The sequence below is a fragment of the Apostichopus japonicus genome, chromosome 15 (genome assembly GCF_037975245.1).
Source record: "Apostichopus japonicus isolate 1M-3 chromosome 15, ASM3797524v1, whole genome shotgun sequence".
NCBI classification, from domain to species: Eukaryota; Metazoa; Echinodermata; class Holothuroidea; order Aspidochirotida; family Stichopodidae; genus Apostichopus; species Apostichopus japonicus.
Window position 1 is genome coordinate 12,185,037 of NC_092575.1, and position 19,471 is coordinate 12,204,507.

At 36.8% G+C, this 19,471-nt stretch overlaps 1 protein-coding gene and 1 pseudogene across 1 annotated transcript in view; both read right to left on the minus strand.

Moving 5' to 3' along the window:
* Positions 1 to 1,802: 1,802 nt before the first annotated feature.
* Positions 1,803 to 1,901, minus strand: LOC139981713 (U2 spliceosomal RNA; annotated as a pseudogene).
* Positions 1,902 to 14,588: 12,687 nt separating this feature from the next.
* Positions 14,589 to 19,471, minus strand: part of LOC139980863 (probable RNA-binding protein 19) — a 92,394-nt gene continuing 87,511 nt past the window's right edge. The window contains exon 26 of the mRNA XM_071992851.1: positions 14,589 to 18,256. The gene's annotated coding sequence lies outside the window, so the exon portion shown is untranslated. The remainder of the gene's footprint in view (positions 18,257 to 19,471) is intronic.

A 19,471-nucleotide genomic window follows, 5' to 3' on the forward strand; every position in this document is an offset into this window, starting at 1 on the left:
GCCTCATGGGTCGAGATATTGATCAAATCTCAAGTGAGAAGTCTGCTTTAAGATGTCGGTTACGTTTTTAAACTATTTATCAACGCTTAGTTTAGACCTACCACACATTCAAAACAGATGAATATAGCCTATCCTAATTTGCATATAACAATCGGGGCTAACTTTGTGACTGTCATTAATTTTTCTGATAGGGTAATATACAGCTTCTTTGTATAGCTGTGTGTGTTGATTTGTGTTTGAGAAGCGCTTTAGAGGGTCTCTCTTTTTGTGTTGTATTTGAACGCCATACAATTACATCAATTTTACCCAACTTACCGGCCAGCCTATTAGACCCCCCCCCCCTCTCCTCCTGTCCCTCCATATTTGATGTTGAAGTAAACGAAGTAGATGAGAGAGAACACTGGTTGGATTTCTAATCGTCTTGCGAGTATATAACACTGTCATATAAGCGTTAATAAGATACTATATATAACAGAAATGTGTTGAAGCAAAGTGTGTCGTACTCGAATTGAATTAATAATTTCGGCAATCGCTATTTGAAGGGATATTCCTGGGTGTAAACAACTCAAACTTACACTTCTATATTTGAAAATCCCACTTAACATCTTGTCCCAAGCTATACACGAGATATTATAATAATCAGCAGTTATTTTTACGACGCTTAGCGACCACAAATGTGGGAGAAACCCGCTTGGCTTCTGGATTACAACCTACACGTCGGGTGGCTTCCAATTCACCATTTTAACTCAAATTTGGAATCTTTTCAATTTAGAAAGTTATTTCAGATGAGAAAACCTTAGATTGCTCTTGGATGAAAACCCCACCTTATTACGGCCTGGCCGGGTATCGAACCCAGAATCTCCCGATTACTAAGCCTCATTGTTTCAAATGCCACCGCCTTTATCCACTCGCCACTCGGCCATAGCACCATATTGTTGATGTATTGATTGAATCTATTTTGACTGGCTAAAACCTTCAACTACTCCAGAAACTTGGATGAAAAGTAAAATGATATGTGATGTCATCCGAGCAAATGCTCTTCAAATGTTTTATTTAGGCTATTTATAATCTTCTTGTTGGTTAAACCTTGAAAACTGATTCTTGCGGAACATATGCTAAACTGTCAAAATTCTCTACATTTAGAATTACGTCAAAATCATATATCATTTTGTAGAAATATTCTTGCCCTTTGTGGATAAAATGATTGAAATATTATTATGAAATATAAAGAAATTTTCAGCTAAAGTGTCCTTATGACATCAGTCTCATATTATTATTGCTAGGTGCACTTACATAATATCACACAACTTGCACAAATTGACTGTTGCGAGACAAACTTGTATTTGAATATGGGTTTCGCCTTATTATGCAGACCATCATAAACAATTTTCTAAGCAATTAACTCCAGCCTCAAACGAAAAAAAAAAATCATTTAAACAATCTTTAGGTGAAAAAAACTATACCATAACGGATAAGTCTTAACTTAATCGACTAGGGGTCATTCTTTTACCAATACTATCTCTTTGTCTATAAATCTGCTGCAAACTGCTAACTAAGTCAAACCAGCTCAAACCAACTCAAAATTCGAGTTTAAATGTTATCTTATTTGTCTCCGATGAGATTCGGTGCTGAAATCAAGTAACAACGCGATTCAATTGATTTCATTGTAAATAATGAATTTATAAGTTGAACATTTTGCCTATTTTTCCCCATAGACTCTGCTCCTTTCTGAGTTGTTTTAATACCTTTTAAGAAAAGTCACTTAACGACTGATCAGCTCTCAACCCCAGTCCCCTTGCATCGGACTGTGACTGTGTGATCATCGTCAGGTGTGTATCACCATTCCCCTCGGAAGGGAACAGATACTACACATGATCTTAGCCAAAAGGCCGAGAAGCGAGTAGTATTAATTGAACATATCACAAGGGCTTCATCAGGTAATGTACACACTCGTTCTTATTAACACAGCACTGTTAAGTTGCTGATTTTTAAACTCTTCCTCGTGCTTATGAAGGTGTATTCATTTTGGTAAATTTGGCAAATCTGCCATACTTTTCCTAATTCTTCACTATCCTTCGTCTTTCATGTGCGCGCGCACGTGTGTGCGCGCGGTTTTTGTGAGGGGGAGGAGGGGAAGAGGGGGCGGGGGGGGGGCTGTTCAAGCTTGAGGTGGGAGAGCAAAGGGCTCTATCACACCCTCGCCCCTCCCCGTTCGTTACGGCACCCCGTTGCCATCGAAATACAATAACGCTGCATGCTTTAATCTGTCCAGCCAAGTTAGTTCTTAGCGATCAGCATACAAACAAAACTTTTACTTCTAAAAATATTTGAACTTTCCTTAAATAAACAAGCTCCCGAAATATGACACCCAGTAAATATCTCCACCTCTTAGTCTACATCGGTTCAAATATTTAGAAAATATTGCTTTGTTGACCGATTTAAGAGCAAAGACTGTTATAAAATACGATTTCAAAGTTGCTTTCCCCTTTGAGCGAGGCGAGGTCCTTTACTCTGACATAGATCCATTTACAATGCTTTTGTTTATTGCCGTAGTAAAAATGGAATCCATGTAAACAATAATAACAGAAAAGGTTTAATAAAAAACCCGATTACGTGGTCAACTGTATTTACAGAAAGACTCCTTGATGACCTGGTTAGGACAAAACATACTCGACTTAACAAACGAATCTGTTTAACTTCAAAAATCAAACGGCCAAAATAAGGGTAAAATAGACTTTATACGCTGCTTAATATTTTAAGGTTTTATATCCTCAAGAAAAGAAGAAAGCGGCGGAAAATAAGAAGTAAGAAAGTAATACTACGTACACACAGACTGACAGAGAGACAGACAGACAGACAGATAGACAGACAGACAGATAGACAGTCGTATTTGCACTTTAACCATTGACTGTGATTCGCAAATTGAATACGATCTGTGAAAGCATTAAAAATAGAAAACGAAAGGGATCATGTCCCCACTCGTCGCCGGTCGGAATATTCCACTTTTAAGTAGGGGTGTTATTTGATTAAATTCAAAACAGTCCTTGTTTCGCTGTTCTGAAATTATTTTGAGAACGAAACTTCACATCAATAATGTTAATTTGGTGAATGATGATGATGATGATGATGATGATGATGATGATGATGATGATGATGATGATGATGATGATGATGATGATGATGATGATGATGATGATGATGATGATGATGATGATGATGATGACGACGACGATGATGACGACGACGACAATTATTATTATTATTATTATTATTATTATTATGATTATGATTATTATTATTATGATTATTATGATTATTATGATTATGATTATGATTATGATTATGATTATGATTATTATTATTATTATTATTATTATTATTATTATTATTATTATTATTATTATTATTATTATTATTATTATTATTATCATTAGTTTTAATCCCTAACCTATGCCAACCTTTTTACCGTTGTTAAACTCTCCATTGTTAAACTCTCCAAAATAATACAACCGGGAAATGATCTAAAGAAAAGAAATTATGTGTGAAACTTAAAGGAGGCACCCTAACCAAACCATCTTTTATTAAACAACGCCCTCAAATCTGCATCAATTTTGTGGGGAACTATTACAGATTTAAAGTTTCTTCCACAAGGCCGGAGACTTGATCAAGTCTAAACGTGACATCATCAAGCCACATGTACTTCAGAAAGTTTTTGCTTTGTTTAATTTAAAGTTTGTTTTTGGGTGATATTTTTGCTCTTTGTTATCGTCTTCTTTGAAAGGAGGAACGTCCCATTATTCCAATGATATAAGTGGGCTTGTAATTAGGGGTTAACTGGCTAAGAGCTTACGTTTTGATGAGCGCAACACTCCACGTCATTGTTTGCACATATTTAATGAGTTCCCCAAAACTTCAAATGTGTATATCTTGAAAACGGTTAGAGCTTCACTAAATATAAACATATTTTGAATGGGATTATCACAAACAAAAATCGACGGAATATGGGACAAATTGGCCATAGGTGGATGCACGTAGACCTTTTAATTCTGACTTGAATAAAGCCTTGGTTTGAAATTGAGTGATTGTAACCGACAAGTCACGGGTTTGACTTTTTATTTAAAAAAATAATTAAAGTAAAAGTAATTCTTACATGACAACCAATTTAATTTAAGTATTTTTCCATATGTATATAACGAAAGACGCCGCGTTGTGATTGACAATATAGATATTAAATTTTTACCCCTTTTTTTGTTTTGTGTTTTTGTGTTTTTGTGTGAAACTTTCAGAAATGTTAATGACGTAGGGATTTGAGAATTTGTTTATGATTATATTGGAGCAAAATATATCCCGTATATGGCAGAAATGTAATTTTAGAAGCACATGTTAAGTTGATATCCAATACTCCATTGAAGCATATTAATATTTAAACATTATTTACGTTTGGTCCCAAATTTCCAGCAATTGTTTGTCTACCCTACTGAATTTTGTTTCAAAAGTAGTAAATTTAAAATTGTTAAACTTAGACCACCATAAAACTTGTTTTGTCGAATAAATGGACGTTTAATTGGCGAGTATAGCTTTAATGATTCCAGTCGTTTAGAAAACATTTGATTCTTTGCACAGACCTTTTTTTAAAGATTAGTTTCAAAACTTAAAGCAAATTGGGATGTTCAAAATGTTCGTAATTATATACTTTTCCAAATTTGGAAACAATAATGAGGGAACGTATTTTTGAAAACTCAAAAGTTTTAACATGGACCCATAACGGATGATCTTTAAAAGTGAATGTTGCCATGGGAACAGCACACAAGTCTCCCTCATTTTATTTCCCGCTTGAAAAAAACTCTTGTTGACTACAACTGTATTTTAAGAAGGTATATAGTTGAGAGACAGAAAGAAAGAAACACAAATACTTCCATAAACATTAAAAAAGTTGTTCGTTAATTAGATATTTCTCTTGTCACGGAGAGCTCTTTCCCTTTTTTTTCTTTGTTACATATATAAAGGATTTAGCAAATAAGTACGCTATATGTGAAGCGGAAAATCCTTTACTTGTGCGTGCCATATACCACCGCAGATTCTGATAAATCGCTGTAATTTTTTTTTTTTTTTTTTTGACGTGTGGGCAAGTTTAAAGGCACGAAATGTGTAATAACTGAGGTGACAGAGCAGAACGGTATGGTAAGTGTCCCTAAACACCCACAGGACATGAAAAATCGTGCTGAGATTAAAGCATATACTATTAAAGGCTTTCTTTTTTTTTCAAAACTCCTTTTATGATTCACAAAAGCCGCGTGTTTTTGCACCCGTGTTTGTTTTTAAGGAGAAAACCCCTACAACCAACCCCAGTCTAGAAAACATCGTGAGACCTATAGCAAGGTCTAAAGATTCGCATTGGGAGATTGGCCCTTGCCCCGAGCAAATGTGAAAATAACTCCTTTATCACTCACTATTGGCTGGTTACTTCTTACCGAAGATTTTGTTTTCGTCTTCAAACTTTTTACAAATCGAGGACGGAAATCAAAAACAGTCTGTTTCGCGTATATATATGCAACGAAGATAATTATACAATTCACAACAGTAACGACTGAACTACTATCAGGACAACAATACAACAACACATGATAACAATAACACATAACAACAACAACAGCTGCAATGGCAACAGTATCCATATTGTCTATGTTCAAGCCAAGGAAACCCTGAAGATTTCTATATTTGTTATGAAAGCTTTATCTGTTCTGATATTTATCTTCATTGGTTCTTGCAACGGTGTTATGTTGAAAGTTTATCAAGCGTGTATACTGATGTATGTGACGTCATGAGAAATGAGCAGTTTTGCGCATATTCAGACCTCTCAATGCCATGAGTATGGAACGCCAAAAAGAACACAATGATGTGACCAGTGTTTCTTAACCTCACCGCCCCTCGCCCCCCCCCCCCAAAAAGAAGATAAATATACAAATACTATAGTCTGTACTGAGACAAGATGATGCTATGACAACGAACGATGTTGACCTACTTAAACTATAACGTAAAAAATATACGATGATATTGGCCTATACTATAAACTTGACATGATAATGTATTGAAAGTATTAATGTTGTAATTCAAAGTTAGTATATCCTATTTCGTGTAGATGTTTAATTCCATATCATTAAGATACTGACGCGATGGCGTATAGGCTTGCCATACGTTGCTAAACACGATTGTCCCGTTTTTTCTTGTTTGTTATAAATTCGCAACGAAAATATATCGCCCTGTCGGCAAATTAATTGTCCAGATTTTCTTAAAGTTTTTGTGACGTCATGTTCAAAACCATATCACTGTTTATACGCCACTCAAAGTTGACAGTAGCCTACACATGTTGTTCGCATGATTATACGTGACCAATCGGAAGCAACGCACAAACATTGACTGATGGCAGCATATTATCCCGACAAACTTGGGGAGAAGTTATAAAGCCCTCTCTATTGCTTTAGGTGACATATTCACCGATTTATACACCAACTTAAATTTTTACAAGGATGTTGCTATAGGTAAATGGTGGATCATTTGTATGGTTTACCCAGAAATGAATAATTATTACAGTGAGGGCATCCAACTTCTGTAGTTTGGTGGGGTTTTTTCTTCGTCGCTTTTAATTTGTGTATTGTAATGAGAGTGATACTTTTGAACGTCACAAAAAAATTCGGGACAAATTATTATGCCCACGGGACAATATATTTTCGTTGCAAGAGCGGGACAATCCCCATTAATCAGGACGAGGGGGAAACATTATATTAAATATTCTCTATAGTGTATAGATTTCCAAAATGGTCCGCGTACTAGTACAACATACATGCGGAGGAAAACCATTTTACGAGCACCGAAATAAGTATCCGGGCACGAGTACTGAATCACTACAATTTTTTTTACCCGCGTGTCCCATGCAGAGACCGATATAATCTAGCCTGGATCGTTTCTGGGTAAGCCCGTGTATATAACCTACGATGTGGACTTTTCAGCACAGTATACAATACAGTGCTAACTCATGCATGTTGTAACACACTTGGTACAGCTGCAACAGGATAAAGCCTATAGTATACACAATCACAATTATGACTGTCGAAAATCAACTCAAGCAAACTGCAAAGATTCTTCACATAATAATGTGAAACAATTTTTGCTTTTAGGCTCCATAGTGAAATTGCTTCTGTTATCAATCATGTTTGACAACTCCTCCTATATATGCTTCTTCATACATGACATATGTATGGCGTTATTGTTCCAGTAAGTACGGTGTCGGCCTAAACACACACTAAACTACGACACGCTTGCAAGTTAAAACGCGGTCACCCGAGTAGAACGGGAGGGAAGCCGCCGTATCACCTATTCACTTAGTGCCGTTATGCCTCGTTACGCCTAAGCTTATACTTACAATATTACTAAACGTTATAGGATAGAGGCTTGTGTCTCAGCGTGACCGAAAATAACTCATGCAAGGAACGATTCCGACACTTGGGAAATTTTTGTAACAGGAATGACGGTACTGGGTTTCATTCATGAAATTTAAGGCTTGCAGGAATGCCTGAAGAGTATATACGCTTCATTTCTGCAATCTCGTCAACAAAGAACGCATCGTATATGTGTGTATGTATGTATGTTTGTATGTATATATATATCTAACATTGAACAAATATAGAACCAATGCGAAGTGAGCCGAAAGGGAAGATTTAATCCTTCAAGCCTGCTCGTGAAACAAAAAAATCAGTAACCCGTGGAAAGATTGAAACATCCAGTAACTTTGTTATGTGGTTAAATATGCACACAGCGTTTAGTTTAGATATGACTGGAGATATCTTTTTTTTTTGCAATACTGATTGTTAACTACGCTCGCAATAATGTATGTGTCGCGAAGAGTGTGATATTCATGCCCTTATCCCCTTAGGGGTGGGGCTGGGGTGGCACCACACATGGGAACGGCACGAATGTGCGGGGGGGGTTGGGGTGGGGAGACAATCCTCGCTCCCTGGCCTGGCTATGGGTGTGGTGGTATTTGCGAATAATGCCATAACCGATGGGAGGGAAGGGGCTGGGAGGAAGAGGAAGGGCCTCTAGTGAAGATGATTGCATCGTTTATAGTCACCTGCCAATCCCTACATTTAATGACAAAACTGCAACCTTGCGTACATCACATTGGTCATAAAGTAGTCATATTTGAACGCAAGCATTGGCATGCACTTTGAATATGTATGTTGCTATAGAAATAAGTTTTGTTTGGTACAACACAACCTACCCCGTACCGTATACCTAGCCATACTATTCCCTACACCTTCAACATTTAGGCTCAAAACGGCCGAACTTAAGAAGGCATATTACGCAGATTTGGAATTAGAAGCACAACTTTTCATTTCGACCTAATTATAGACCTTATTTATATACCTAAGAATGCACCACTGGAAGATAGAGATCCCCATCTTTGCCTCACACCACTGGAAGGGAGAGGGGAGGGAGTGGTGCCGGACAACAACGTGATGGGGGGGTTGAAGTCGCACCAATATTACATGGGACTATGTCAGACTCTTTCAAGTTTAAGTGTTACATTTTAAAGTAGCTCAGCTTGGAGGCATTTGTTCCTCTTTATGTTTTATCAATTATTCATAATTCCGAGACAGAAGTGTGATAACGATACAATAGTGACTCTTTTCAGTGTAGTATACAATTCGTCACTTCTTCTAAACGGTTAATAAAGTGAAATTCATCGTCCGTAAACGCTGGTTATTGGCTAAAATTCCTTCGACGTGGTTTGATATTGAGATATCTGAAGATCGCTCGTCACTGCAGACCGACATGTTAATGTTACTCCATTATCTTATATAAACTCTAAAAAAAAAAGTCGTTAACGACAGAAAACATGAACGGATGGCATTTTGCCATTTAACATCAAATATGTCCCTTTGACAAATTTGTAAAACCATTGTAAAACATGTCATTTTACCCCATTGAGTTTTTGTGTTTGTATCTGAGCAATTGATGGTCTCATGGTCTGTGTGTTATAGACTGAGTAGTCCAGTCATTGTAATTGACGAGCCGCAGCTCTGTTGAAAGGTTCATTTCTTTAAACATTCAAAGTGGGGACAAAAAACAACACTACAACCTAGACTGATTGTAGAGTGTCTTATATAATGGCGTACAACATATGAAAATTAATTTCGCTCGTAAAGTCATTCTTTAAGCTGACAGTCTGACCGTGAAGCTTTTCAAGTGTATATTCGCATTTTGGGTGCTATTTCCCACACTATTGAGTCTTCATCTGAGTGGCCATACAGACAACTCCTTCTAATTATGCCATAGTGTTGTTGAGTGCCCGAGGCCCTTCAAGGTTAATGAGTTCATTTCCTTTCGTTCTAGACGTTAAAAGATTTCACCTTTCTGTTCTGTTCTTTTCTCCTTCTCTTCTCTTTTTTTCTCTTTGAATTTTTTCTTCTTTTGTGTCATTATGTTTTTTGTGGCTTTATATCGCTTTTTTTTCTTTTGTCTACTTTTTGGGTGTGTTGTTGTTGTTGTCTGTTTTCATTTCTTTTTTTGGACAATATTTCAGAAATAGTTTAGGCTATGTGCGCACCGAACGTCATATCCTCCATTGTTGTATAACATTGTGTTGGCAACGGACTGACGTTATCCACGTAGAAACAAGTCTTGGTCCATGCGGGAATAACCCCCCCCCCCCACACCTCTCTGTAAATGTGACCATTCCCTCCATGGAGTTGATATCTTTCCCTCAATGTGAGGAATCGTATGACAAAGATGCCAAACGACAAAACGAGAGACAAAGATAAGGGAAATTGAAAAAGCAGAAGTAAAACTGGGTCCACTGATACAAAATTTCCAATGCATATAGTCTTTGGAGTAAAACCGCTTGCGAAACTATAACCTTTCCCAGCAAAACAAGTTTGAAATGGTCAGGATATCTCAGGATATTTCTACCTCCAGTGACGTACATAGGTAAGACATGTACACAGCCATGGTAATGATGAGAGTGTGTTAGCTAACATTCAGTGTCGGGTTGTTTGTCGGCCTGTCGACAAACATCTACAAGGTATGGTGAAAGGATCATGCTTTATTTAGAGTGAAGATTTACCTTGTTCCTGTATATAAACTAAGACCGTGAATACCGGTACTTTCCTCTGCCCTTGGAGTTCAGACAAGGGGTGGAGCAAGAAACGAATGTGGGGGAGGGTGGGGGGGGGGTGGGCAAGGGGTAAATATGTATGAGGGTGAACACCAGAGAAAAACACGTCCCACCCATAGCATCCTACTCAAACCGATCTTACAAAACCACCACCTTCGTCGGTAAAGATATCCGAACAAGAAAGCAATTCTCGAGAAGAAACTATACGATGCGCCACAATCTGAAACCGCACTTTCACTTTTCCGCTTTTGGTGTGCTCAATGATAACAGCTCAAAGAGTGACATATAGTCTTGTTCAAGTAAATATTAAAGCAAAATGATTATAATTTAATAACAGCCGGAATACTGTATTTATATAAGTTCAACTTGATAAAGCAGTGAAATACCCGAATAGATGATGAAAGCAAGCGCTGACGTTATATAGAAGCGACGAAACCTAGTGTTAGAGGGTTTGGGTTCGAGCACTGGTCTGCTAAAATATGATGGGTTTCAATCCCAGTAGCAATGAACAGTTTTCAGATCTGAAAATAATCTTTCAAAATGTTACAAACAAATTGATACTGTGCTAAACCTGTTAATGGGTATCCACTCCGCCTATATATAAAATACAGGCCATTCGCGTGAAGGAACAAGTCTGCACATACCGGTCTATAAACATCGGCCTTTTGGCTAAGATCATGTTGTAGCATTATGTTCCCGGTCTAGGGGAATCGTGATACACACCTGACGATGATCACACAGTCACAGTCTCGATGCAATGGAACTGGGCTTGAGAGCGGATCAGTCGGTTAGGTTGTTTGTTTTTTTTTCGTGCCCAGGTTCATTTTTCTGGGTGACTTTTCTTAAAAAAATACCTTCCAGATCCCAGAGTACGTTCAACTCGCGTAGAAACGATAGAACGGACACAAATTGCGTAAGGCAAACTTACTTTTACACACAAATTGCGAAAGAAAAAGAAAAGCCGGTATACAATCTATGGTTTTGTTTGTTTGTTGTTTTGGTTTGTTTTTGATGTGGGGGAGGTGGGTGCTTGGCGTCGTGACCTATAACTCTGAATTGACAGATTTACCAAAATTAATATACTATTGTTACTCGTCTAGTCATTTACGTAGCTGCACGCGTATCACCAGCGACCGATTATTATCGGTTTTGTGGTATATCTCTGAAGGTTTGGAAACGGTTGAATGAACAAATGCACGTGTAGATGCACGTAACTAACTTTATACTTGTCTTACTGGACCAAACGAAAAAAATATATTTTCTATTTCTTTCTTTCCTACCCCCCCCCCCCTCTGCCCCCTTTTTTTGTCTCTTAAACACTTGTGTGAACTTCACGTATCGATTTAGATTCGTGTTAAGATTGAAGTGAAGTTATAGCCTACCAATAGAGTGAGTATATACACGGCTTGATTGATCGTTATGATACGATACCAAAACGAAACACTAATATATATATATGTATATATATATATATATATATATATATATATATATATATATATATATATATATATATATATATATATATATATATATATATATATATATATATAAATATATACACTAACTTAGCACTTTGGAAGGAGAAAAGAAATATAAGCATGTTTTTCACAGAGAGCGGGGGGTGTCGTTATGTCAAATTGGCCTATATCGGAGGATATTAGTCCAGGTATTTTTTATTCCACTTTTAATTTTTTTGTAAAGAATGTCCCTTTAAACATATGAGGCTCAAGAATGTAAGTGGCTGGACTAATGAGTCTAACACACTACCCATTTGGTCATTCGCTCGTGATGAAACACTTAAATTCAGCACAAGTGTGACGTTTATGACTTCGTAATCAATTTAGCCTTAAAGGGGTAATACAGAGATAAAGAGCATATTTTAAAATGGAATATCATAAGCCGGAATAGTTCTATAGAAACGTTTCTAGCCCCACCCTATTTTTGTCTTTCTGTTTTCTTGGACTATATCATATCAAGACTGCATTAAGTTAACCCCCTTCAAAGATTCTGATTTTATTACTGTTTTCTTGTTCTCATATGTCTTTATGTCCAAATTTTGTATTTAAATGTATGTTTTTGCGATTGTTAGTATACAGATTTACTATTCAGTAACATACAGACTTGTTGGTTAAATTATGATTACGTAAATTAATACTGTTACTTCTCACATGTCCCCCTCTTGACGATTCTTAAAACTACTCCGTGGTCGACCACAAACAGACTTCACAAACTAAATATACAAATAACTGTTTTCCGCCTTCCCCCCCCCCCTCCCTCCTTCTTCCAACGTCACCCCTCCCTGTTGTCTTAGGTATAAACTATCAGTTGAGTAGGATAGATGGTGCTCGTGCAGAATCAAACAAAGAAGTATCTATTATATATAAATGAATCATTTTTGTATTCACCAGTTATATAAACCGTTCTTCATTGAAACGTCGATAGAACCAAGTGTTGTTTATAAAATATTTGTTCAACTTTGAGTTGTCAAGGACGACAGGCAGGTGAAGTTTGGTAAAGTGCAAGGAACAAACAGGGTTAGACTAGTCATACAGTCAAGGAGTGCTAAACAATCTGAATTAAAGCACAGTCGACGTAGTTCTAACCAACAAGACAAAAAAAAAAAAACGCCCAATAACAACAAACATACAAAATAATACAAAAGGAAGGCGCTAAAGAAATATATTGTTCATATTACACGCTTTTCAATTTCAGATCACCTTTATAGAAAGTGTCATAGCCAATCTGTGCAGTGATGCTCAAACTATCGTCTGTCACAGGTTTGTATAGACAGGGCGACGGAAAGGCCTGGAGCCGCCTGCAGGTGGAGGGGAATGGGAGGGAATGGGGGGGGGGGGGGAGGGGGTGGAGCGATGACAGCTGTAGTGTCACCAGCAAGTTATCACCAAACTGTTAAAGTGAGAAAACCCAACGAATGGAGCTGTCGAAACTTTATCGCGAAAGAAAAATTAAAATTGTGGATTTGTTGGTTTTGATTCTGTAATTTATGTGTTCTTACCTTCAGTAGAGTACTTCAAATTTATTACTACTAAGCACTTTTTATTATGTAATCGCATATTACAAAAGTATACCATTTTGGACAGCGTTATTTTCTAATACTGTATTTCACATTATCGAACCAATTTGTAAGACTTTAACGAGTGATTACAAAAGTAAACGACACTGAAAGTAGAGAATACTTTATAATCTGGACAAGTGGTCAGCCCCTGACGGTCCGGACATGTTCGTATAGAAACAAGGGTTTACTATACAGCCACTTCATAATGATAAAAAGTTGTAAGCAAGTTTCCTGCCAGTCTAAACAATGCCTTCAACCAAGGGCGGCGGAACCGGGGGGGGGGGCACGTGCCCCCCCACTTTTCCTCAGGTTAAAAATGTGCCCTTTTTCTACATAAAAATTGAGGTGTCTCAAGTTAGCAATTAGAGGCCTGGGAACCAGAATGAACACTCGGGAAGGGGCGTTTCCGGCCATCTGAGGGGTTTGCAAAACCAAAAAATTTCTTGTACGCTCCGCGCCAACCGATGGTGGCGCTCCGCTCAGATAGTCGTGCATACAACCTTCCAAATCCTGGCTACGCCCCTGACTTTTAATGAATTTCTGTGGGTCAAACTCAAAGCTATTTCGAATGGCAAAAATTTGTTAAGATATTAACAAGAAATAAACTCTATTTCGGAAGATTCCTACATTAGCAACTAGCATGATTTCACCTCATTTTGTCTCAAAAGAAAACTTGTTCCTTGTTTCCCAATTTGCTCATTGGATATTGCAGTGCTATATGCATATTTTCCTTGAGGGGGGGGGGGGGAGGGCTTGATGGAGTGATGTGTATACGCAAATAAGATAATACAATAAGAGTTATAAAGGGTACTTAATATAAGGCTGCATCAGTCCAATCGAATTTCTGCAAAGTGCCCTTTGATGTCGGTGCCCCCCCCCCAGATTAAAAGGGCTTCCGCCGCCCTTGCCTTCAACTTGCATTATGCGTTGTTCGAATCACGTATAATGACCATGGAAATATAACTATATAACGTTTGACGTCACATCCGATTACACGACGATCTTCCACCTTTAAGTTAATTACTTCAAGTACTCGTTCCATGCGTCGCTGGCCGTAGAGAATCGTATACCAGTTTGTACCCGTGCTATTATTCTAGTATCGTCACATGTACTCGAACTATGTTGATAACTCGATGAGTTTAGCGGAGTCTATGTATAATGGGACTAATACAAGATTGTATACTCATGCATGGTTTGGTCATTAAACTCGTACTCATGATGTTGTACTCGAATTACAAATCTACTTTTGGACTATAATGTGTATAGTTTCGACAAGTCATGCATGATCCAACAAAAGCGAACATTTCGGACAAAAAAACAGTAGCATACCGCATCTTCTTTTGTCTATGGTTTGCCATGATTGTCTTTTTATTTTTCTGATCCTATCATACTAATTATACATCCAGAATGCTTAACACACATTTGATGTAATTTTCTCATGCTTTGATGCATCGATTAATAAATTCTTGTATACCCACTCCCCACTCTACGGTCGAAACCCACTCCCCACCCCACGGTCGAAACCCACTCCCGATCCCAAGGTCGAAACCCACTCCCCTACCCCACGGTCGAAATACAGTAGATTTGACTAACTTCAAAATAACAGCGCTCCCAAGTGTGACTTCCAACACCATATCATTTATTTCCTTTGAAAATTTTGTAAAATATTGTAAACTATGAAATTTAGGACTACAAAAGGCAAATGACGGCAATCGATATTGCGTTGGATGAGAGGAGTTTGGTGGGGGTGGGTTTACGTCAAGCTACCGTGAAATAACCAACCTCAGATGGTTAGGGGTAAAAATTCATAAAACGAAAGAAATAAATATAATAAAATAAAAGACGTATTTAAGTTACCATTCAAATTGTTTGTAGAATATCAAATTGTTTGTAGAATATCTAAAGTAAATTTTTTTTTTATCTCCGAAAAGTCATCCTTTAAACTTCTTTTGATCGCATCCAATACATCTATCGTTTTCTGAGGGGGACCCCTTGTCACTCCCACTTCATTCTTTCAATCCATCGATAGGAGTCCACCCACTCCCCCTTCAAGTAAAAAAAAGTTAACTAGATGACAAATTACTTGCTTAGTCCCACAGATATAGTTAAAACAAGATGAATCGTTCACGGAACAAGACACTATCATCTTTTAAAAATTCTTACCTGAGGTCTGATCGAAAGAAATATTCTAAAAAATAAGAAAAAAAAAATCTAATTTTTTTTTTAGGGGAAAAAAGATGTAAATAATTGGTTTTTATGACAAAACTGATACATATCATAAACGATTGCGCAATTTTCCTTGAGCATACCTTCAAGGCAAATAAACATTTTATTTCCGTCGGAAATAGTTCATGAATAACTAGCAGATTCCAAACTTATCTTGTTGATTAGAAAAAAAAAAAGCGAAATGAAGTCATTTCCTACTTTGTCAACTTTCTTTTCCACTCTTCTTCTCTCTGTATTCATAGTTTCTGTAGACCCCGAGGGGGATTTTGGAGGAGGATTTAAAGAATTTTCAAAACAAAATGTTAATAACTGTCATTTTCTTTTGGCGGAAACCTATTCATAAAGAATAACGAAATAAAAGTTGTAATATATCGCTGGTATAATGCATCATCAATGCGGCGAACATTGCACTATGGGAGTCAATCCTCTTGAAATGCTAATAAAGATGGAAAACAAAATGAAGTCGAGGGTAGGCGGATGCTGTCACTTTTGATAAAGACAATGCTCGCTCAACAAAACTCTAGGTCTGGGGGGTAGGGTTACGATGTAAGAGTCATCAACCCTACCACTTTTGAAGCGAGAAAAAAAAAGTTTTAACAAAATAAAATAAAATATTTACACCTTCTGAGAAATTAGATAATATGAATAAAAGAGAAACTGTTATTAAACGCTATCGTGTGTATTGTATTCGGTGGGGCAAGTTTATTAATATTTTTCTAGTCTTTTTTTGGGCTTCAGCTGTTGTATATGAATTATATATTTAATTCCTTCACGATCGTACACAATGAGTAGAGTGTATTGGCCTAGTTGAAGAGAAAAGGACAACAAGTGGCGAGGTTACGTGAGGACAAAACGAAGGCAAAAAAAAAAAAAAGTTAAAAAAGTCTACAAAACAAAGGAATTAGAAGACCAAACGTCCTGGCCTGCAGTATATGTGGTTTAAACTTTTATTTATTATAAATCCTTGTTATCATCTTTTATATTTGTTTTGAAATCGTAGTGAGTTGGAAAATCCAGAACAGAGAAAAAACTCCCAGCATCCACCGGGATATATATTTATCTAGCATTGATACTTACTATTCCTCATTACATCGATATAAGATACATATAAACTCCGAATCCACAGGTTTTATTCCCAGGTAGAAAGAAACAAAATGGCAGAAGATTCACTTCGGATTTTACTTCTTATTCTTACTTCTTATTGCAATGAACCTTGATTGACACCAATAAGTATACCGAGGAGAATTAAACCACAAAAATAAATTTTTAAGAGGCTGAAGATATTATTCATGACACCAACTCCTCCTCCATCCTTCAAAAATGAAAAGAACACTTTTCAGAATATTGTTATAAACAACTATATCCATCAAGGCATATATATATATAAACATAGGCCTTTTTGTATCATTATTTATCGTATTTTTGACGATCTGGTTTAATAATTTAATCCCATAAGGTGAATACTTCTATTTTAATTGGGTGGTTCTGCTGGTCGGATGTTTGCCATGTATGAAACCTTTCAAACTGGCTTGAAGGATCTTTAACGTGAGCTTCTCATAAGAGTATATACGAAAAATGTTAATTTTAACTTTTACTTCACACTTCCTTCAGATGGATATTAATATTTTGATCACAGCTACCAAAGTAATTTCTGTTGGTCATGTTTGTTTCTATATAACTATAAAAAAAAGTACACAAAGCCCAACTATCATATTAAGCTGATAAGACAGAAATCTTTGGGAGATGTTTGCGAGTTATCATAGTTTACAAGCCATTTCTGGGAAGCTCTCATCTTGTAAACCTGTGATGTCATAGTTACCACTATAGGATAGGAGGAACAAAGGGCACCATGACATCCATCATTTTAGACTTCATCAAGTCATCAGCTTAAATTGAGAAAAATCTCTAGAATGGAATAAATTATTTTTCTTAGCTGTTTGGAGTAAGTCATTTCATGAAAGTTTTCTCCATTGCATCCACCAATGATTGGGCTGGGTCTGTGTCTCCTTCCAGAGATACATTTTGGACATTACCAAATTGATCTCTCAGTAACCTCTGGGTGCAATCGAGTTACCAGCGGGATACATTTTATGCAATTCATGGAGGAAGGCCTCTATATCTTGCTTCTGAATTACATTCCTGAGCATAGATATATTAACATACTGTACAGTAACACTAAAGAATGATGCAAGCACAGAAACAAAAATATAGAATAAAAGTTAATACATCAATGAATCAAAAAAAAAAAGAAGCTTTTTAAAGAGCGAATATCATGTTAAAAGCCAGGGAACATATGACCTCTCTCTCTTTCTCAAAAATTTCATGATACAAAGTTTTGTTCTCTTCACTGGGACGATCATGCATGCAAGAGTCCGATCCTAAGTGAAAAATGTTCCAATTCACACTGCCATCGTCAAAGGTTTAAGTGATCTCTAATCCTCTTATCCTGGTTTGATCTCACTCCTGAGATCTGATCTAGAAAGCATTTGATCCAAAGGAAATCAGTCTCTCTCTCAGACTGATCCTCCATCGTTCTCAAGTTGCCCGGGATCAGAACTGACCGAAGAATCGGTAGTTTGAGTTCTGCTATTCAGAAGATAACAGTAGTGGAGAGGTGGTCACTATTTTCCGATGACCTAGCTCTCTCTCTCTCCCACTCTAGAGATGATTTCTCTGTCAGAATTTACGTGAAGACATGACAAACCAAATCCATCTTAAGTCTCCTCTTCGGACCTGGATTAGGAACTCTTCCTGGTCTCTCAATTTCATAGGATGACCTGATGTGATCAAGAAAGATTAAGAAACTGAATTGGTAAATGGAGATAAACATATATATATGTGCATGCAACAAATAATATACACAAAGTAAATTGAAATTTTTTAAAGTAAAGACTAATTTAAAGTTTACAATTAATTTTTTAAAGAGTTATAAAGACTTGTACAGCAGCTCTTTGAATTTCGGTTCACATTTCTTCCAAATTGACCCAGCTGCCTTGTATTTCTCAATAAAGAAAAGACTGCAAATAATTACAAACAAACACTTGCAAATGGACATTCACAAACAGACACACTTGTTATAGACTTTTCTACCAACAGAAGGTCCATTAGTTAGTCCAATTACAGATCTTGTTCCAATCTTCAACATTTTGTCGTCTGGACACTTTCTTAGCGGCATAGCTATTAGCACAGTTTAAAACTGCGGTGGAAATTCCTCAATTTTGGATTTTCACTCCATTTGTTTTTTTTTTCAAATGCAAATTTTGCTAGTCAAGCTAATGAGCTCTATTGAAACAAGAGTTTGGTATAAACATGCATAGTGTAAGACTTGATAAAAATCAACTAAAAAAAATCTGATTTGACCATATCTATTCCATTGGCAGCTGGACAATGTCACAATTATTTTAAAGAGTAAAATATTTACACTGCCAGTTGAAAACCCTTTGTCAATATCTTGTTCCCAACTTGAGTTAAATGGTTGATTTAATGTAACCTGTTTTGAACCGCTTAGACCTTTGAGTTCTCCATGGAATTCATCCCAGAAGATGGTCTGTGATGTCATTGCAGCAAATTTTAATAATGTAATAATCCTTTGTTTTACTTTTGGAATGTTTGAATATTGTTGAATGAGGTTGAATATACATTATTAAGTGAGTAACATATCATAAAGAAAAATAAAAGCATTTCCAACTGATCAGCCGTTATCGATGACATTATTCACGCTGCTGCTGTTACCAGATGCTTTCACAAAATATCCCCAAAATTTGACAAAAATCATTTCTTCTACAAAAAAATTGTGGTTGTGATTTTGGCCTGATGATGCAGAAAAAGTCCATCATATTTGTGAAGTGATCAACTTCAGCCGACGGAATATCCCTTTGACTTTGTCCAAAAATAGAGTTAATGTTTCAAGGTTAACGAACAAACTGTATCAAGGCCAAGGCCTTCTCACACCATTTTTACAACACTGTGAACCCCTCGTCACTAGTAACTTG